Raw genomic sequence first — 23,024 nt, 5'->3', positions numbered from 1 at the left:
AAGGGTGGGGGTGGTTGGCCCAGAAACAGCAGGATTAGGAAGTCATTCAGAACTCCAACTGGAGTTGGAGGAGGAAGAATATTCCTTTTTTTCTCCCCTCCCTTTAGGCCTCATTTTAAGGTCTTTACTACATTTTGATTTAACTCATGAGAGTCGTGGAAGTTTAGACCTGTCCTGAAACAAAGAGAAACAAAAGCACATTATAACAAATTAGGCTCTATTTCATAGTTTATGGGCAGTGTCCCTAGTGTTCATAGCAGCAACCCCCTCCAGAACCCAGGGCTATTTACAAATTGGCCACTGCAATTTAAACCACGTAGGCCTAAATTGCGTATGACTGAAAGTATGAGAGGGGAAGGCTATGGGATTGGAAATGACTATAGGACACATCAGGAGAGCTTGCCAGATTCTTGATGAGAAATCCGCAGCGCTCAAAACAATGAGAGCAAGGTGCTGTGTGTGTGCGTGTTTGTGTGTGCACATATTTGCTAGTCTGTGCTGGTCTTTGGCCGGGGGGAAGGGGGTGTTGGAGCAATTAACCTTGTTTTTCCTTTTAACTAGAAGTTTGGAAAGAACTTGCATCGTTTAAAGTTTGGAAAATACACAGGGAAGAGACGTATTTATGTTAAACTTGATATTTGAGAGCCTTCTTTTCTCCGAAACAATGTGAGTAACTACCAGTGGGAATTGAGCACTTTGAGTCATGTGTGTAGATTTCTGTCTGGCTTTTCCTTGTGAGTTGATGTCCTTGGAATCTCAGGCATACATGGAAATGTCACTTCTAGCATTTTGCTAATGTGCTCTCCTGGGTTATCTCACACGGGGGATTGTCATAATTTTAATGTAAATTCCCCAATATCTCATCTAATGGAATTATTAATTAGACAAGTTAAGCCCTTTCACATTCTAACTTCTCTAAATTCTTTGTTGTTCAAACCCATCCAGATAGAAAGTTTGGATTGGGATGCAATCTCATGTTCTGTTAGTATATGGGTTTAAGAAGGGATGGCAGATGGAGTCAGCCTAATTAAAATGAAAATCTAATTAGTTGAGAAAGAGAGAAATTCAGTGTCACACTTGTACCGCATTAACAATCACTCCTCCCCCAACCACCTTCCCTTGGCTGGATTATTCTTATTTAGAGACCAAGACATGAACTCAATTCCCTTGCTGGCTGCCCCGCCCCCTCTGAGGGGGCTCCCAAACTAGAAGCTTGACTCTTCCATGAAGATATTGAAAATGCCAAGTAGAGCTGGCTTGTGAGCTGGTAGCTGTGTTAATTATAACCCTGGGCCCGGGGGGACCTCACTACCTGGCTACCTATCATCATGTTCATTATTCTCTGAGAATAAAAATATTTCTCTTTTTTTACAGCTGGTAGATACAAAAGTGGGACTGGGCCAGGCTTAAGCGGGGGACCTGAGATCCAGCCTCTGACCTGAATCATCAGAGCTGTCTGTAGGGTGGGTAAATTATGAGTGGCCCTAGAACCCCAATTTTTTGAAACAGCTTTATTGAGATATGATTCATAGACCATGAAATTCACCCATATAAAGTGGACATTTCAATGTTTTTTAGCATACTCAGAGGGCTGTGCACTATCACTACTAATTCCAGAACATTTTCATCACCCAAAGGAAAAAAAACCTGCACCCATTAGCAGTTACTCCTCATTTTCCCTCCAGCCCACCCTCGCCCAGCCCTAAGCAATCCAATCTTTGTCTCTATGGATTTGCCTGTTCTGGAGGTTTCCTATAAATGGGACTGTACAATATATGGTCTTTTGTGATGAGCTTCTTTCATTTAGCATAATTCATCCATATTGTAGCATGTATCAGTGCTTTATTCCTTTTATTGCTGAGTAATCTTCTGTTGTATGGATATACCACATTCTGTTTATTTAAATGTTGATAGGCATTTGAGTTCTTTCCACTTCTTAGCTGTTTCGAATAATGCTGCTATAAACATTCATGTATAGGTTTTTGCATGGACATATATTTTCTTTTCCTTTGGGTATATACCTAGAAGTGGAATTGCTGGGTCATACAACATTTATTTTGAGAAATTGTTAAACTGTTCTAAAGTGGATGCACCATTTTACATTCTGACCAGTGATGCATGAGGGTTACCATTTCTCCACATCCTCACCAATACTTGTTATTTTCTGTCTTTTGATCATAACTCCTACTGGGTATGAAGTGGTATATCACTGTGGTTTTGATTTGCATTTCCCTAATGGTTGATGATGTTAAGCTTCTTTTCATGTGCTTATTAATTATTCTGTATCTTCAGAGAAATGTCTATTCAGATCCTATGCCCATTTTAAATTGAGTTATTTATCTTTTTATTGTTGAGTGCTAAAACTTCTTTGTACGTTCTAGATGCACGTTTTATTTCAGATATATGCTTTGCAAATATTTTCTCCCATTCTGTGGATAGTTTTTATGCTTTCCTGGTGGTATGCTTTGAATCACAGAAGTTTTTAATTATGAGGAAGTCCAAGTTTTCTATACTTTTTTTTTGTCACTGTGATGTGGGTCATATCTAAGGAACCATTGCCTATACCCCAGGTATTAAGATTTACTCCTTTGTTTTCTTCTAGGAATTTTATAGTTTTAGTGCTTACATTTAGTCTGTGATCCATTTTGAGTTAATTTTTGTGTATGGTGTGAGGAAGGGGTTCAACTTCTTTATTTTCTATGTGGATATCTAGTTGTCCCAAAACCATTTGTTGAAAAAATGATTATTTCCCCTATTGAACTGACTTAGCATCCTTTTAAAAATCAATTGACAATAGATATGTTGGTTTTCTGAGCTCTTAATTCTATTTCATCGCTCTATTTGTCTGTCCTTATGTCAGTACTATGCTGTCTTGATTATTGTAGTTTGTAGTAAGTTTTGAAATAGGAAAATATGAATCCTCCAGTTTTGCTCTTTTATCTCAATATTGTTTTGGCTACTCTGGGTCCTTTAAATTTTCATATGAATTTTGTCAATTTCTTCAAAAAGTCAGTTGGTGTTTTGACCTATGCCCCATATGAGGTGGTCCCAAATTTGTTGGCTGTAGGCAGTAACTCAAGTAGGTGGTCCAGAGAAAGCTTAAGAAAAAGGAGGATACGGGCCGAGCCCGTGGCGCACTCGGTAGAGTGCTGCGCTGGGAGCGCGGCGACGCTCCCGCCGCGGGTTCGGATCCTATATAGGAATGACCTGTGCACTCACTGGCTGAGTGCCGGTCACGAAAAAGACAAAAAAAAAAAAAAAGAAAAAGGAGGATACAAGAGAAGCAGCTGACTTTGCTTGCTAAGATTAAAGCATGTACATACGCACATACAAATGCATACACATGTATGCACATACATGCACACACACCTCTGAGGCTCATGCATACAGGCATGTTCAAATTCTCATCTCTCTCCACTGTCACCTGGGTTCTGGTCAACCCTGCTACTATATGTGTGTTGGGAATAGTATCATTTTTCCTATTTCACAGATCATGTGAGTCTTAACTGAGATGATATCAGTGGTTTATTACACTGTCTGGCATAGAGTGAGTGCTTGATAAATGTTTGCTGCTGTTATTATTACTGTTTTCATGAGTGATATTAATCATTTAAAGAAGCAGTAAATCCTTATACAAAATGTAGACTTCAGTGGATAGTCCTTGTTTAAATAACAGGAAATCCCTCTCTCTGCCTGGCCCTTGAGTTCCCTATTAGGCCCAGACATTAAGAAGTATAGAGTAGTGCTTCTCAAATTTTAGAGTACAAGAATCACTTGGGGATCTTATTACAATGCAAATTCTGATTCAGTAGGTCTGGAGTGGGGCCTGAGATCCTGCAATTCTAACAAGCTCTTGGGTGATGCTATTCTGAGGCCCACCTTTGAAGAATAAGGTGATAGAGGGCACATCCAGGTAAGAGCTATTCAAGATACTTTTGTCACTTGGGGGCAGGGTGGAGGTTAGGAGGAAAGGCTTGCATCAGCTGGAAGATGATGAAGAGACACCATGACACTTGCATTATCTAATTCCTTATGACTGAGATCATTTACCTTTTGCCATGCTGCTTTCTTTGATAAGCATTGCCTGAGTCCGAGGTCTCCAAACTTTTTAAATTGGACCTCCTCTCAGCAGAAAATATTTGAACATAGACTGCCAATCGTGTATGTTTACTTATCAATAAATCATACACATATACTCCTACTGTTAGCTAAAACAAGCAGTGCTTGCTTTGCATGGCAGTGTGGGACCATAAAAATAACCATGCAAGCCCCAACTTTGCAAAACAATCTTAATAAGCAGTGGGAGAAATTACAGTTGTACTGTGACATTTAAATTTTTTTTCAAAACATTAAAAATTCTCTTACCATTGGTTATACATATATAGGGAAATAATAAAAATTAATCTAATATTTAGTACACTGCCATTTAAAATTGGAAATATTGAGAATTAAAATGTTTTATTTCTCTGTAAAAAACTTATCAAGAGTAGTTTGAACAGTGTTTATCTTATTATCATATAACTACAATATAGAGGAAGCATGTTTTCTATAACTTGGCCATACTTCTTTCTAAGTTGGGATCAGTTTCCAACATTTCATACTTTGTGATTTCAATGTCATGAAATATCTCAGAGTTTCTTTAATGTGGAGTATTTTGCCAGTGTCCCTTTTTCTGGGACACCTTCATCTCTTTTGTCATAACCACTTTCCTATTTATGTCAATAAGTTTGCCTTCATCAAATTCATCTGGCTTCATACCTGAATTCTCTTAACTTCTCAATAAGCTATTTCTTCTATAATTCCACTTACATTTTATTTGAACTATACTCCCAGTATGATGACTTTTTGTTTCTTGGCCGTACCCTCAATTTTGGTACCCTCAATTCATCGTTCTTGAAAAATGTCATATAGATGTATCACTGGGAGACAAGGGGACAACACAACTACATGCTTTGCTGTCTGGGAGTGAACTGAATAACATATGTGCAGTGGCCACTGACTTTGAGGGAAGTGAAGTGATCGGTCATTGATCATGATGTGCATTTATTATTTACATAGTGATTAGTGGATTGAAGCAGTGAAGTTTGTGCTTTCTGCAAATTACTCACAGTTAATATACCATGGAAACTGAAATTTGAACCGTGATGGGGGACTGGTGGTAACTGTCTAAACTAAGTCAAGGGTCATAGTTAATAATAGTATGTTAAATCCATACTTTAAAGAGCTATCTTGATAATTTTGATTTTTTACCCCAAATTATGTTTGCTGCTTCTTGTTACTGTTTTTACTTTATATGAGGATACTTCAGAAAGTTCATGGAAAAATTCCTATTATCTTTTAATTCTATTTTTCCACAAACTTTTTGAAGCACTCCCATAATGTGACATTCAAAGATCTTATATCAGGAGTAGGAGATGCACCAACTCAAACATTCTCTCATTTTCTTGTGCTTACGTTATTATAATTGTACTCTATGTATTTTTTTTTTTTTGGTAGCCATCTGTTTAGATCACTTGAAAAGTTAGTTCAAGTAATACCAGATATCCACAAATCCATAAATCCACAGATATTTAATGCACAGATACATAACTTGGCACACTCAATAATAAGTCCCAGTGCACTAAAATTTAGCCCTCAACACCTCCACTGTCACCTGTCCCCTGTTGTGGCACTCCTACCCTTCTCTTGGGGTGCTGTCAGTGCCACATAGGAGGCATGCCTCATGACTATCTGACAGCAAAATCAAGTGAGGACCCCAATATCAAGCCATATATTAAATATTTGTAAAGTTTAATCCCTTAAGTTTTAAGTAAAAATTAATTTAAAGATAAACTCTAATATTGTCATGTAATCCACTTAAGAGACCACTAGCATAAATGTCTGGTTATACTTGAATTGTTAGAAGAGGGAAGAGGTCTGTGCCCCAGTAGTGCCAGCGGGGTGATTGGCTCTTTGAAGTCTTTGAAGTTGGTGCTCACAGTTCTTCTTGCATAATAGATTCACCAGGGGAACTTTTAAAAAGTACCAATCCTGGAGGTCCCACCAAGACCTTTTAAATAAAAATCTCTGGATGTGGGGTCCAAGAATGCTTATGTATTTTTTAAAGTGTCTAGCTGGTTCTAATGCAGATACAGTTGGGAACTATAGCCTCGAGAGAAAGAAGATAAATCTCTAGCAAGGTCTTCCCTCTCTTGCCAATCTAGAAGGACCTTAGTTTATAAAAATGTATATAGTACATATTATATATGTGTAATATATATCTATGTTTTCTGTAGGTGTTGAGGCATCCACCTCTGACAAGCAGTCTTTGTGCTGCCTTCTTTTTGACATATATTTGCCAAGGAGGGTGTGCCTCTTGCAGTCACTTAAACACTAATAGAAGAAAATTAGCTAAGTATACTGTCATTTCTGGTGGCTATGCCCTCCAAGGATGACTCTGTGATCAGAGTGGAGCCATGCAAACGCTGGAATGGGCCTAGGCCTCCTTACAGTGGAGGCCTTTCATCTGGAGTTCTACGGTTAAAAACTAAAGCACTTACTGGATAATCCCAGTGAGTAATAGCTGATACAGTGACCATACACCAAAGGATAGTATTGTCCATCAAGAAGTTGTGAAACAAAACGAGGTCCAGTCAGCCCCAAAAGATGGGGGCCAGGGATACCCAAGAAAGGCAGAGTCGCTTTTCACACACAAAAATCCAAAGAGGCTGGTTGAGTTGTCTAAGGCCTCACAACAAATGTACCAGAGTCAGGCTGTTGGTTTCCAATTCCCTGCCCATTCTTCAGGACCTGTTTAATGCAGAATATGGTCTGAGACCCACCTGCATCAGAATAACCAGAAAGTTTATTAAGACTTAGACTCTAGGGCTCTACCCTAAGTGGGTTGAATTCAAATGGGATGGTGGGAAGGCTGGGAATTTGCATATTTCACAAGCTTCCCTGGGTACAGTACTCTTTAAGGCAAACTATAGTTGCAGAATCATGGTCCTGGCTTAAGCTGTCACTATACAGTAATCTACCCCTGCACACCCCCTCCCCAGTAAAGTTCTAGAATTTGAAGAACAAATGGGAGGTATCTCTAGTGTTCTTACAGGATTGAGACTTATATTTTGAATACTGATCCAAAGAAACTGTCATGTCCCTTTGGTAAGAGGACTGGGCTTTTCATAACACATACAAGTTAAGTTGAGAAGTTACTTAAACTATAATGCGCACTTTAGATCCATGGCCATGACCATCAGCCAACCAAGCTTTGCACAACTTAGAGGGAAATGGGAGAGCTTTGGAGCTAGATGAATCTTGCCTCTGCTGCCTATTAGTTGTGAAAAATTGGACAAATTGTTTAAACTCTCTGGGTCTCAGTTTCCTCTTCCTAAACTGGGGCTAGTTATATCTACCTTGAAGGGCTATTATGAAGATGAAATGAGAAAATAAATGCAAAGCTCTCAATGAAAAGGGTGCTATTTCTATTCTAGAACTGAAATAATGTTTTTCTACTTCTTGGGCAGTCAGATCATGTTTTAAATGTCTTGACTGAGTTAACTGAAGAAAACCATAGGTGGACCCTTTTGTAGAGAAACAAAGATTTATGCAAACCAACAATCCCCACAAAGCCTCTACTCTGTGTTGGACATTATTATGTGGTAATAGTGTGGCAAGAAGTACAAAGAAATGTAAGATAACGTCTTCTTTACACACAAGTAGCTCACCAGTCCAGTTGGGGAAAAGACCGTGATAACACCACCCTGGCTTCTGTTTGATTGCCACTTTCCAGTTTCCAGTGCGGTATCACATTTTATCCTCCTGGCAGCCTGAGGAAGTCAGACAAGGCTGCTGCTATTATCATCACCACCTCCATTCCATAGGTAAGGAAATGGAGACTCTGAGGGCTTCTGTCTTAACTATTGCAACTAATATTCAAAGCCCGAATTCTTCCATTGCTTCCTCTTTCTGCCCATGAAACAGAGAACAGAGCCGTGTCACTAATGGCCAAGTGTGCACCGTGGAGTTTTGATGAACTGGCTTCTCTCATACCCAGTCCCTTGCATCTTTGTTTCCAGGAGCAGTGTTTGACCTGGGCTGATGTCTGAAATGGACCATGATATATATAGTAGAGGGCTCTGGAATTTACTTACTGGCATTCTCTTGGGGAACTCTCTCTGCCTTGGCATTTTCATTCCATTACATGACTAGTTTGTAAAAGCACATACCACTGGCTACAGCTCATCTCCTTAGAGCTGACTTGAAAATAATTAAAGCAAAAGTAAAGTCAGCATATCTTTCTTCCAAGTATTTTTTTTTTTAAAGGGTGGGGATGTCTTGTTGAAATTGAATTAACTGCTAGAATCAAGAATGCAGTAACTATTTTAAGAAATTCACAGACTTTTTAAATCCATTTTTTAATATGTGAAATAGGCCTATGGCTGCTTACCTACCTCAGGCTAGAATCCTGTGGCTTTAATTAGTGAATATTTGGTACATGCCACATATGGTCAGCAGCATTATCATCACTTTTGTTTTTATCATCATCATCCTCATCATCTTCATTATTATTACATACAGCTGCTTTCTGCAATGATTGTACTTCAAAGACACAGAAGCATTTTTCTTTAATAAGCTCCAAAACTTTTTCTCCTCCTCCCATCTACCTTTCCATTTTTGTTGCTCTGGGATTTGGCAACCCAGTTTAATTTATGATGAGAAGACACTCTGGAAAATTGAAATGAGATAACATGAGTTGATTGGGGGAAAAAAATAACCTCATCTTAACTCTTGAAGCAGAAGACATCAGGTTCCCTAATTCCTTCCTTTCGTCCTTGAAAATAGAACATCAGCCACAGAGTGCACCTGTGCCGAGTTCTAAAATCAATCTGTGGCAGCCGTTGCCAGAGTAGCAATTAGACAATTAAAGCTAAATTTCACCTGCAGAGGCAGACTGCAAAATACCGGCAGTTTGACCTTCCACACTTGGGAATGAGGTAAATAATCCAGGAGGGTGGAGGGATGTCATGGAATTGGCATTGGCGGGGAAGTCAGGCAGTGGCGCTGTTCCGACCCCACAGCTTGGGCGACTTTGGATGTGGAGCATAATTCAACTCTTTTTTGTTTGCTTCTCATCTGTGATAGAGGCATATTATGATTTCCCTTCTTCTTCACAGAGTTGTAAATAACCAAGGTAATCACCCAGCCTATCACCCTGTTGTTTTTTCTTTGGAGAGCTTACCATAGCTGGAAAGATCTTTTGCTTTTAGTTATTTTTTGTTGTCTCCACTCTCTTCCACTCCCTCACCCCAAGTGTAACCTCCATGAACAGAGATGTTTCCGTCTGTCTTGTTTGCATTCTATATGCCCAGCTCCCAGAATGGCCCCTGCCACATAGCACCTGCTCAATAAACATTTGTTACATAAATGTGTTAAAAATGCTTTGGATACACAAAGCAGAAATTGCAAATTGACAGCTCAGTGACCAAATTTGGCTTGCTAACTTGGTTTTTGTTTGTGTTTTTTTGGCTTGCACAGTATTTTAAAAAATATTGAATTAGTGGCCAGCATTTAAATATAACAAGCCCTCACACAAAAGACCACATTTCTGGCTTCTCTTATAATTCAATCAGAAGATAGAGAACACTGGATTAGCCTTCCCCTCCCCTTGGAGGGGAAGAATAGCCTAGAAAGGTGGTTCTCAGAGAGTGGTCCTTGAATCACCTGTGAGCTTGCTAAAGACGCACATTCTTGGTCCTGCCCCCTCTCCTGATCTAATGAATTGGCCCCTACGATTTTTATTTCAACAAGCTCTTTGGGTGATTCTGATGTAGCTTGAGAGCCACTCACTGCCCTTAGTGGTTAAAGAAGGCTGACTGTCTTTAAAACAGAATGTCTGGGTTTTAATTCCACCGTTGCTATTTCCTAGTTGTGTGGGATTAGACAAACTGTTTAACCACAGCGTGACTCCTTTTGCTCACTTATAACCTGGGGACGGTAATAGGACCTTCCTCCTAGGATTATGAGGGTTGAATGAGTTAATATATGTAAAGCCCTTAGAGTAATAGCTTAACAAATATTATGTGCTGCTGACATGGCTACAGTCAGCTGAGCAAACTGCTGCCTCTTTTAGATGGAACCTTTGCTGGATCTCCACTTTATTAGGACACCAGCCAACATGCTTCCCTCCTTCGTGTGACTTGCTTGGCCCTGTGAGCATTCAGGTTGTCTCCCCTGACATGAGGAAGCATAGCTAGTGTCAGCCATGACTCCCATACCATCCTGTGGAAGAGTGATATTGTACCAAATGCTGGGCCCTTGACATCCTTTATCCCTTTTTATTTCCCAGTTGTCCTACAAGGTTCATATGAGAGTACTTCAAAAAAGGGGTTCACACCCGGGGACCTGGGGTATGGAGTCTGGGACCCAAGGCCCCCTCCCACAACCAGGCACCCCATGCCAGTGCCTTGGGGCTAGCCCTGGGATCGGGGGCACGGAGAAGGGGACTGGATCCCTCTCCCACAACCAAGGCACACCATGCCAGTGCCTTGGGACCCACTCGGCGACCCAGGGCATGGAACCAGGGATCAGATACTCTCTACAACCAGGCACACTGCCAAATGTGGGTGGCCCCATAGCTACCATGATAACCATGGCTGCCGCAAAGGTGGCTAGATGCCACAACCACCACGCAGATGGTCCGCCAGCCACTGGAGTGAGTTGACACAAGGAGAGTCACCAGCAGAGATAAAGAAAGGAGGATGTCTGTCTCCACTGAGCGCATTTCATAGTGACGGAAGAGACATCTGCTCCATGATAGTATTGGGGGACCTGATCATGCCTCTCAGCATTGGACAGATCATTTGGGCAGCAAATCAACAGAGTAATCATTATACAGCCAGAGGGAGAGAAGAAATCTAGGGTGATTAGAGGGGAGAGGGTGGAGGGATGGGGGGTGGGGAGGGATTAGACAAGGGGCATAAAGAATAATTACAATTTGTAACAATATGTATGCCAGTAATATTGATTTGATCCACATATCTCAATGTTGAAGCCAAAAAAATATGTATAATCAACTTTGATTCAATAAAAATTAAAATTAAAAAAAAGGGCTCAGTAATTTTCCTAAAACCACACAGCTGGTAAGTGGCAGAGCAGGAATCAAACACGGGTATTGAACTTAAGTCTGTTTTTTTTTTTTTTCTCTTCAACTGTTTCCCAAATATGGGATACATGCCACAGTAGTTTACAAATGATTTTATATGGCACTGAGCTGTTTTTAGGTGGTGAAGAAGGTAGTTTTCACTGGTATACAAATTATGCATTAAAGTACACAGCAAAAAAGTTAACACATTTTTAAGGGAAAAACTGAAGAGCCAAAATAATATGAGTGTACTTCAAAAAGTTCATGGAAAGATTCTTATTATTTTTTAATTCTATTTTTCCGTGAATTTTTTGAAGTATCTAAAACTCTGAAAGCCAACATATTACCTTGGGATCATCGTTTGGTTATTAGTCATGGTTCTCCAGAGAATCAGAACCAATAGCATGTGTATGCACACATATATGTGTAGAGAAAGAGATTTAAGGAATTGGCTGATGTGATTGATGGCAAGTCCAAGATCTGTAACATTAGCCAGTGGGCCAGAGACCCAGGGAAGAGTTGTAGTTCAAGTCCTGAGAAGCTCTGCTGGCAAAATTCCCTCTGATTGGATGAATTCCAACTGATTGGATGAATTCAGTATACATTATGGAGAGTAATATGCTTTACTTAAGGTCTACTGATTAAACGTTAATCTCATCTGAAAAATACCTTCACAGAAACATATAGAATAATGTTTGACCAAATATCTGGGTACCGTGGCCTAGCCGAGTTGGCACATAAAATTAACCATCAAAAATCATGTTGCCATCATTGGGTGGCCACTGAGGGAATCACTGGTGGAACTCTATTGATTGCCTTCTATTTCAAGCAGATTTCTTTATGTTGCAAGAGGCAGAATGCTAAGTAATATAGACTGGTTAGAAGTGGGGGAAAAGGGGTGGAGAGGCATTGGAGGAATTACACAATAACTCAAACTGTCATGGGTTCTAGCACCTAGACCCAGGGTCCCATATGATATCAGGAAGACCTCCTCCTGTTGTGTCTGCATTATTATGTTTGTGGTAGCTAGATTGCTGACAGTGGCTCTTGACTTAGAATCTTCACAGATTACTTTTTTGTTGAAACTTCCAACAGAAATGCTGGGCCTGAAGCTCATTGACCCATTTGGGTCATGTGCCTGCCTTTGGACCAAAAGGAATGAATGCACTGATTGGCTTAGATCAGGGTCATGGGACCTCCTCTAGAGCTGGGCTTCAGCCCCACACAAATCATGTGGACTAAACACAGAGAAAAGCATTTCTTCTTGGAAAATCAGAGAGCTAGTTCCAGGAATAGGACAGGGTTTTGGACAGGCTAAATAAAATTCAGGTGACTTCTCCTCACGTCTTTCTGTCTCATTCCTCTCCTTTTTCTCTTTTCTTTTTCCTTCTTTCTCCTCAGCAGTGCATAAAGCACTTCCTATCCCTTTAAAAATCTGGTTCCTTCTTTCCTAATTTTGAAATTCCCAATTCATCTAAGAAAGCAGATGCTTCCGAAGCAGGCTGCCTCAGAGAGCAGTTTCCAGCCTGATCCTGTACATGTGATCATTGCCCAGGGACAATTTGGTGCTGGCTGATCAGTCAGTGCCTTACGCTTATGTTCCCAGTGTGGGAGGAAGGAACTCAGAGTGACTTAGTGCTAACTGATGCTGGGAGGAAAGCAAGTTGTGCTTCATGTATCTTTTCTTTGTCTGCTAAGCTAGAGGTCTACAGTAGAGAGTTTGCAGGAGAAAATAGGGACTTATCACTGAGTTGTACCAGACAGGAAGAAACCTCATGCTAGAAAGATCAAAGATTAGGGGAAAAGCTGCTGGCAAACACTTTTTTTTTTTGGTTCATAATTGTGTGTGTGTGTATATATATGTTTTTTTTTTTTAAGGCAGCTTTATTAAGACACATGATACAATTTACTCATTTCAGGTGTAGATTGTTTTTAAAGCATATTGACAAGGTAGTGAAACCATTACCAAAATCTAATTTTAGAACATTTTCATCACCCAAAAACAAACTCCACACTTATTAGTATTCTCCTCTTCCTCCAAGACTCTGGCAACCACTAATTTACTTTCTGGCTCCACAGATTTGTGTGTTCTGGACACTTCACATAAGGGAAATCATACAATCTGGAGTCTTTCGTGAGTGGCTTCTTGCACTTAGCATAATGTTCTCAAGGTTCATTCATGTTGTAGCATGTATCCATGTCATTCCTTTTTATTGCTGAAGCTAAGTAAACTTCCAGTGTATGGATATTCCACAGCTGATGGACATTTTGGTTGCTTTCACTTTTTGGCTGTTATGAATAAATGCTGCTGTGAACGTTGGTGTACAAGTTTTTATGTGTATACACATATTCACTTCTCTTGGGTATTTGTCTAGGAGTGGAATTGCTTTGTCATATGGTAACTCTATGCTTAAGTTTTGAGGAATTGCCCAACTGTTTTCCAAAGCAGCTGCACGATTTTACATTCCCATGAGCAATGCATGAGGGTTCCAATTTCTTCACATCCTAGTCAAACCTCATCATTGTCTGTCTTTTTGAATAGAGCCATTCTAGTGGGTGGGAAGTGGTATCTTATTGGTTTTGATGGGCATTTCCCTATGGCTAATGACATTGAACATCTTTTCATGTGCTTATTGGCCATTCGTACTGTATATCTTCTTTGGAGAAATACCTTTGCCAAATTTTTAATTGGATTGTCTTTATTATTGAATTATACATGTTCTTTATATATTCTGGCTGCAAGCACTTTTGACATAGGCACTTGGGAGTCCTATGAGGCCTTGACTTTTAACAGCTTCTGGGTTAATGAGAATATCTTTTATTCAAACCTGAGGGGAGACCAAAGGATAGGCTAAGCTATAATTAACAGTATTGGTACCGATTTGGGTATGTCATATAAAGGGATCTCTGAACTTGATTCCTCGTTTCCCCCAACCTTTTTAATTAAAAAAAAAAAAATCAAAATCACTTAAATGAAAGAACAACAGAAAGAATATCCCCATACCCTTCTCCTAGATTCACTAATTGTTGACATTTTGCCACATTTACTTTGTTCTCTCACTCACTCGCTCGCTCACTCGGTCTCCATCTGTGCGTGTGTATATAAACTCTTCTGAGGCTCAATTATTTGAAAGTAATTTGCAGACATTATGACCCATTTGTGGGAAGAACTTTAGCATGTTTAGGCTATGAGCCAGGATATTCTTCTACACAACCACAATACCCCATATTGAATTAGTATCATACTCAAGAAATGTAATATTAACTCAATAAATAATATCTAATATATAGTCCATATTCAGATCTCCCCAGTATTCCCTCAAATGTCCTTCCTTGCCTTAAAATGTAGGATCTGTTCAAGGTTCACATACTACATGTGGTTGTGATGTCCTAATCTATAAACTAGAAAAATTTCTGTCTTTGGTGACATTGACATTTTTTGAAGAGTTCAGGCCAGTTATCTTGAAGAATGGCCTGCCTTTTAGATTTGTCTGATTGCTCCTTTATGATTAGAATCAGGACAGACTATTTTGGGGAAGAGTATTGCATGGGTGATTCTGTGTGCTTCCTTTACATTCTATCTGGAGGTACATAATGTCAGTTTGCCCTGTAATTGGTGATGCCTAATTTGATTTGCTTGATCAAGGGGATATCTGCCAGATCTCTCCACTGTAGAGGTATCTTTTCCCTGTATAGTTAATAAGTAATCTGTGTAAATAAATATCTTGTTCTTCAAAAACCTTCCACCCAATTGTAGCATCCTCTGTTAATCTTCGTGTAAATCCGTTATTACATTGGGAGTTACAAAATGGTGATTTTCCAGTTTTGTTCATTCAACATTTTTTACTTTATATTCTGTTGAGAAGAGCGTTTACCTTTTCTTCTCATTTATTTTTATTTCTTTTTCTCTTTTTTACCTTTTTCTTTATTTTTTTTATTGACTATTTTTAATTCCATTTACTTGAGAACTTTATCTTAGCATTTTGTCAAAATGTTTTCACAGAATTGTATTTGTTTATTCATTAAAGGAGGCAAAAACAAGTAAAGAACTTCAGAATGATCTGTATTTCTTAATGTCCCAGGCCTGGAGGAAGCCTAAATTTGTGCAGACTTCATGAAGTTTCCATGGGTGTCCAAACTGGTGGCAGCTTGCCTAATTGCAGCCAAGTCCCCTTAATAAAGTAAATGACTTCATAAGGCCATAGACATTGTGTTAACTTGCATTAACTAAGTACTTGGCCACCAACCTACTTCCCAAAATAAAAATAACACTTAAAATACTACAAGCACTTCTGCCCACCAGTTTGTTCATAAAGTTTGGGCCCAGTTATGTGTGAGATAGGAGGTGTGCATCTGCTCTTGCGGAACCCACTTGCTTCTTGTAGGGAGGGCTTCTCACACACGGAGGGTAGTGATGGCATGTGTTTCAGAGTCTGTCTTTCCTGTTGTAAAGCTACAGACCCAACTTGTCGGGCTGACAAGTTGTTGGGTTGGCTATTGCTATGCCAATTGTATGGCTAGGGCAATTCATAACTAAAGCCAAAACATTTCATTAATTTAGTTATACTAAGTTTCCATTTGCATTGTCGGGGCTAGGGCTCAGACCCTTCAAACCCATTGTACAGACTGGGTCACCAGACCCTTCACATGCCAGGCTGGGTCATAGACCCCTCACGTGCAGGTCCGTGCTAGGTAATTAGGAAAGATCCCGGGAGCCACTGGCAGACAACCCAAGCTCAGCCCTCAGCTTCCTCAGCAACAGCAGAAGCAGCTTACAGGTCCAGTGGCAGCAGCAGTGGCAGTGGCCTCTCAATGGGTCCCGGGGACCCTGGCAGGAATAGCTTGCAGCAACAGCCTCCAGCAGCAGTAGCGGTGTAAAGCTACTTGACTATACCAGTTGTCAAGTAAGGCAAATCACAACTAAAAGCTATATGACTACGCCAGTTTTCGGGTTAGGGCTCAGACCTTTCAAACCCATTGTACAGACTGGGTCACCAGACCCCTCACCCACCAGGCTGGGTCCCCAGAACCCTCACATGCAAGTCCATGCTAGGTAATTGGGAAAGATCCCAGGAGAAATTGGCTGATGACACAAGTTCAGTCCACAGCAGCAGCAGCTTACAGCAGCCTCGGGCAGCAGTAGTGGCCTCCCCGTTGCTCCCCTTAGGGCATCCCAGGGATGAGGGGCCCTGTGGATCAGAGCCACTGGTCTTTTATACTTAAGTCCATAACCCAGGACACCTGGGTGCACATGCACAATTACATTAGACAATAACCAAGTAACACCTGGACGCATGTGCATATTTACATCAAATGCTCAGCAAGATCCTAAACATTTGAGGGGCCCTGACCATTTTCCTATATTTTCCCAACACCTGTGTAATTAACAGTAATGTAAAATTATACTTTGTGTATGTCCTCATATTATACACTGTACATTTTAGTCTGTGTAATACCCTTATACTAATATATCCCTATATGGTATCATCAGTTTTATTGTAATAGAGAGATCTTATAAATTACTTTTGACTCTACATTATTTTTGCTTTACATCCTGACTTCAGAACTAACCCCTGACTAAGATGTCTCTATTACCCTACTCTTGTAAATCCACGTCTATATAGTTTGGACGTACATTTCTTGTTCTTTCAAACTGTTTCCTTTCTCATATGCTGATAAAACCCATCAGCTTTGCTTAATTAATCCTACCAGAGTCCTGGACTATCAGCTACATCTGTGCCCTTCTGCCTTCCCCCCTCGCCTCCACTCTTCCCCAGTAACTGGCAATGGAATGGGAGTTATTAACTTAGTGCCAATTTTACTTCTTTCTTGAAAATAGCTTCTCACCTGTAATAAATAGTAGTGCACACCTGGTGAATAAAGTGACGGTCACTTTATTACTTTTCTGAACTGATGTGTTGTCCTTGGAAAGGCTACATTTACAGCTTATATCTTTTTGGATTCTTTGCAAGCAGCAGGAATTGATTCTGCTAACTTCAGTGAAAAGGAAGGATATACTCATAGAGTGCCTCACAGGTTCAAAGACAAAGTGGACCTCCAAAGAATAGGACCTAAAGATCAAGGGAGGGGGAACTGATGTCTACTGGTCCAGCTTCTTTCATCTTGTGCATCTCTGCTGAAGATTCTCAAGCATGCAAGAAAGAACTAAATGGGCATAATTGGAGTCATGTGCTTAGTTGGGGAAGGAGGGTGTGGAATTTGACTGACATTCCCAACAAAACTGGGGAAAGAGCATGTTCACAAGGCAAACTTGGGCTGCTTTTTCCAGGAGAGGCCAAGGAGGTTAGGCAGGCATAAATATCATTGCTGTCCACCTAGCACTACCTTACATCTTTGTAAATTATTGTCTGAGATGCTCAGTACTTTGGATAGCAAGGCATTCTGCCATTTTCCCTCTACAAACAGCCACCAATCTTATAGCAAACCTTGCCTGATCACCCATTTACCTACCTTGACACTCCACCACTCTGGCTGCTCCTCTAGAAACTGTGGTAGTCAGTTGTAGCTCTATAAGCAAAAAAAAAAAAAAAAAGTTAAGAGAAAGATAAAGAAAAGAAAGAAGGAAAATAGAGAATGTGTTAAAATGATTAATTCTCCTCTGGAAATTTCCAGATGTCAAATATTTATTTCTGAAGACCAACACCTTTCTCATTTGAAATTCACTAGCTTGGTCACTGCTGCCTAGGGCTGCGGGTATGTAAATGTCAACTCTCTCACTGGCAAATTGGTGGAATTTGCTGATGACACAAATCTGCATTGGTCTGGGAGGAATCTGAAAGCTCCAGATGCCTCAGCAAACTGTGAGTCACTCTGCTGCGTGAATGGAGAGTCTAACTTGCTGGGTGGTGGTAGGAAGGGAGAGAAAGAGAAATTAGCTTATTTAGAACCAAAAGGAAAGAAGTCAAACTTGGGGGCAGCGGCATTATTAAATGGCCTTCTGCAAAATCATCTCAAGTTTTTTCTTGGATCTGTGTACTAAATTTGACACTTCAGAGAGAGAGAGAAAGGAGGAAAAAATAGAACTACCTGTGCATCTGAGCAAGGCTCAGAGAGAAAGTCCTGATTCCCACACCCAGAAGCTGTTTTTATTAATAGAAATGTTGCTAATAATAATAGTAACTATTGATTACTAATTAGGTCCTGGGCACCGTTATTTTACATATATCATCAATCTTCTCAGTAACCACATGAGGAAATGCAGATTACAGAACTGTAGTTCAGGTTAATTGTCCAAGGTGTCACAGTGAGTCAAGTGGTCAGTAAAAGATAATAATAAACACTTCTGCCACGTAAGTAATAGATGCCTGATTTCTTAATGCCTCCTGCTACATTAGCAGGAGTCATTCTGTTGGAACCTAGGAAGTCTGTCATAAAGACCACATATCAAAGTCCTATACCCAAGGTTTAAATATTTTTGTAATATTTTCATTTGACAAATATTTGTTGATCTGTTCCTAGGTATACACCCTAATAGTCAGAGGGGTGTCTCCTGTGAAAACCAGCTTTTTAATTCCAATTTTTATACTTACTGGCCAGAAGCTCTTAAGAGATTTCTATTTGGGGGCTTCTTTGAGCCTCTCACACCCCTCTTTAACCCCTTGTTTAAATTGCAGGATGTGACAGACTCTCTGTGTCAGTTCCCTTCCCCTCCCCACGTTTAACTCTAACCTGAGTTGGGTTTTATGTATTTACTTAAGAGTAGGGCTAGGAAAAAGGGAAAGGGGGCCACACTATGAAAGGGGGAATCTGGCATTTAATAGCAAGTGTGTGCTATAAAGCAACAAGGAAAGAAGAAACTGACAATTTTCAAGTACCTGCTAGATTCCAGAACACATTACCATATTTAATTCCCATAGAAAACCCACGTGGTATATGTGAATGCCCCAATTTATTTTACTACCCAATAAACTAAGTAAGTTTCCATGGTTTTCCCAAAGACACACAGTTTGCAAATACTAAAGCCAGAGTTAAAGACAGGTCTCACTGACTCCAAAGTCCTTTTCATTTTTCTCTTATCTTTCTCTCATCCGATGGGCTTAACCTGCAAAATGTATTTAGAATCTGAACACTTGAAGTCAGCCCTTCTGTTACCCACCCTGATCTGAGCCACTATCATTTCTTGTCTGGATTATTGCAACAGCCTCATACCCGGTCTGCCAGCTTCTACCCTTGCCTGTCTACAGTCTCTTTTCAACATGGTAGCCACAGTGATGCTTTCAGGTGCAATCAGAACACAATCATTCAAAGGCTCCTGTTTTTCTTGGACTTCAAGCCAAAGTCCTTACCTTGACCTGCAAGGCCCTAGTAGGGCCTGGATGATTCAGAACCCAATTGTAACCTTGGGGACTTCATTCACCTCCTACCGGCCTCCCTTCACTCATTCTGCCCCAGCCATCTGGCCTCCTTGCTGCTCCTTGAACACCTTAGCTGAGTTCCCTCCTTGGGACTTTGCACTTGCAGTTCCTTCTGCCTGGAGTGCTCCTCCCCCAGACATCCATGATACCTGTTTGCTCGTGTCCTTCAAGTCATTGCTCTCATGTCACCTTAAGAGTAATCCTACTCTTAAGTAAATAGGTAAAACCCAACTCAGACTGGCTCTATTCGAACTATTTAAAATGGTAACTGTACAATAGGCCTAGGCTAAGGGTGGTTCAGTAGGCAGAATTCCAGGACTCTGGTTCCTCGTGTTAGTCTCAAGGTTATGTTATGTTACAAAATGCACAAGGGAGATTATCTGGGTTAGCCAGATCCAATCACATGAGCAGAGTTACTGACCAAGAGTTTCTCTGCTTGGGCAAGAGAAGGAAAGTGAGAAAATGTTGAAGCACAAGAAGAATTGGACATGCCATTGCTGGCTTTGTAGATGGAGGGGCCACATGCAGTGACTTGAGAGTGGCCTATAGAAGCCGATAGTGACCCCTGACTGACAACCAGCAAGAAGATGGGGAGCTAGACTTACAATACAGAGAAATAAATTTTGCCAAAAATCTCAAAGCTTGGAATCAGATTCTTCCACAGAGCTTCTAGATAAGAGACCAGCCCACCAACACTTGATTTCAGTCTTGTGAGACCGTGAACAGAGAGCCCAGCCAAACTCCTTCAACTTTTGACCTACAGAACCATGAGATAATGAATGGGTATTGTTTTAAGCTGCTAAAATGCGTAGTGATTTACTATGTAGCAATAGAAATCTATACAGACGGCAGATAGAAATCATCTCTCATGGCAGATATGATCACTCAGGAGTGCCAGCCCATAGAGCTGTGTTGAGAAGGATTCTGAGACTGCATGCAGGCCATAACATAGATGCCCTCAGTGGTCTAGGCTCTGTTTCCGGAACTAGATTTGTGGGGTTAGATGGAGGTAGATTAAATTGTTACGCTGATGTCAGAAACAGATCACAGGATCATTAATCAGTTAGCAAAATAAGCACAGATCAAGAATATAACATCTAGGATGTAAACTCTATTAGGGCATGAAATTTTGCTTGTTTTGATCATTGCTCTATCAATGCCTAGAACAATGCCTGGCATATAGTAGGTGCTCAATAAAATTTCTTGACTTGAAGATCTAGATAACAAGGGATAGGAGTTAGAATATAGCCGAGTAGTTAACTGAGTGTGTTTTTGGTACTAGAGCGTCCTAAAGTCAAATTCTATCTCTACCACTTAACAGTTTCCTCATCTCTGATAAAGAGATAAGAATGATTACTTTGCAGTGTGGTTGTGAGAATTAACTGAGATACCATGCATGAGATGCTGAGCCCAGTGCCTGGCACATGGTCAGCATTCACCCAGTGGTAGCTGTTTTAAGATTTTTATATGCCAGGGTTCTTACTTGCAAGCATTAGCACAGGCATGAACTCAGGCAGCTTTATGTAGGGGGATAATTCTTCAAAGGATATCATGATGCTCACTGAATCTCCAGGATGGCTGGGGAAGCAGGCTCTGAGCACAGACAGATCAAAGGGAAACACACTATTGAGTAAGACAACCAGAACTGTACCCAAGAATGGGTCTGCATGGACGCGCGTGCCCGTGGACATGGCTCCACCTCACAGTGGTGGAGGCTTCAGCCCACATACTTCAGTGTATCAACCTAGACACTGCCTCCACCCTGTTGCCCCTGGAAGCCCATGTCGTGGCCAGTTGAAGACTTACCACCTCCCCCACCTCTGCTTCTTTGTATAGTTAGACTTAGAATCTCTTAGAGCTAGCAAGTGAGGTGTTGACTTTTCACCTTCTCTGGTGTGAGATAGGCTCTGTCTTCCACTCATAAGGGGGAATTTTTCAAACATAGGAAGAAGTTTCAATGCCAGGCAGCACCCACATCCTCAAGTCAAAAAGATAAAACACCTAGATTCATCATTCTGTTGCTAATCCAGGGTCAGAAATACTTCATTTCCGAAGGACAGGGGAGAAGCTCTAGGCTTCAGTCTCAGGACGATTCCAGGGAGGAGGGAAGATTCATAGGTACCTTAAATACTCAGATATATGGGAGTGTCTTCTTTTTGAATGTGGCTTTCAACTTGACCTGTTCTGATCAATCCTGTACAGGGGTTATGCATGATTAAAAGGTCACTTATATGTGGTTAGACGAGGGAGGAACCCACCTGTAAGCAGGAGCTTTCTTTGAATTCAATTCCAGAGTTCTTTGGCCTTCATACTCCTAGTAGGATCTGCAGAGACCTGTTAAATGTCCGGTGATGAGTAATTCCATGGTTACATAGTCAAGCATTGACTCATTCCTTTTCTGTGGTTTTTATGCCTGAGAATACCTTCCAAAAAATAAGCAAATGTTAACAGGTAACATCTAATGCTTATCATTTTGTGGCCACTGGCTAAAAGCTCTATGTTGTACATGGTCTGATTTAATTCTTAACTCTGTGAGGCATGTTATAATTATCCCCATTTTATAAGCCAGGAAACCGAGGCTTAGGGAGCACGTCAACCAGGTTGTAGATGGTAGAACATGGATACAAAACCAAGGTATGTCTGACACCAAAGCTTGTGGTTTTAACCACAAATTTATATAAAGCCAATAGAGTGTGAGCAGTTAAGCAAAGCAAGCTGTGCTGTTCATCATTAAGCATTTTGAAGTGTCAAGTGTTGCATTTATGTTCAGCATCAAGGATGTAGAAAATCCACAGATGCCCATTTGGATTGGGGGTGGGAATTCTGGGATTTGGGGATCTCCAGGTTTTGCCTGCAGATGAAGTTTCTTTAAAATAGTAGTAGCAGTATGAGAGAACATATAATTTTTTCTGTAATCAGGATAATGAAGTGAGTTGCCTATATTTATTTCCATTAGCACAATGATTACATATAGTTAAAACTAAGGCATCATCAGAAAAGGTCAGATAACAAAAAACATAGGATAGAAAAGATGAGTTATCTCTTCACAGAAAAGACTTCATACAGAGTCACTAAGAAGAAATGCCTATATCCCTACCCCCTCTGATGCTAAATGCCAGTCCCCAACACTTTGCCCTACCTTTTCCTTTTCTGTCACATTTCACTTTCTAATGTACTAATTTATTATTAATTGTGTTTATTTACTGTCATCTCCTCCTTTTAAAATGTGAGCTCCCTCAGGGCAGGGGCCTTTGTTTCGATCTGTGATACATCTCAAATATGGAAGAGTCATGCTGCATAGTAGGTACTTGGTAAATATTTGTGAATGAATGGATGAATGTAACAGTAGTAGAGGTAGAATAAGATGAAAGGAAATTCTCTAAGCACATAGCAAATATTTGCAGGATGGTTTTGTTACAAGACAATGGGACTCTGTCCCTCAGAGAGTGCAACCAAGACAAGGTAGGAGGAAAAGGCTTTATTACTTGCAAGTAAGGAGAACTCTGGGGATGGCTCCCAAAGCA

At 40.5% G+C, this 23,024-nt stretch overlaps 1 protein-coding gene across 2 annotated transcripts in view; it reads left to right on the top strand.

The window, feature by feature from the left end:
- PRICKLE2 (prickle planar cell polarity protein 2) overlaps positions 1 to 23,024 on the top strand; it is a 307,781-nt gene that overhangs the window by 91,717 nt on the left and 193,040 nt on the right. The window lies entirely within an intron of this gene.

This window comes from Cynocephalus volans, chromosome 11, assembly GCF_027409185.1.
Source record: "Cynocephalus volans isolate mCynVol1 chromosome 11, mCynVol1.pri, whole genome shotgun sequence".
In the NCBI taxonomy this organism is placed as follows: Eukaryota; Metazoa; Chordata; class Mammalia; order Dermoptera; family Cynocephalidae; genus Cynocephalus; species Cynocephalus volans.
Note: the sequence above shows the minus strand (reverse complement) of the source record. Positions and strands in the feature narration are given on the sequence as shown.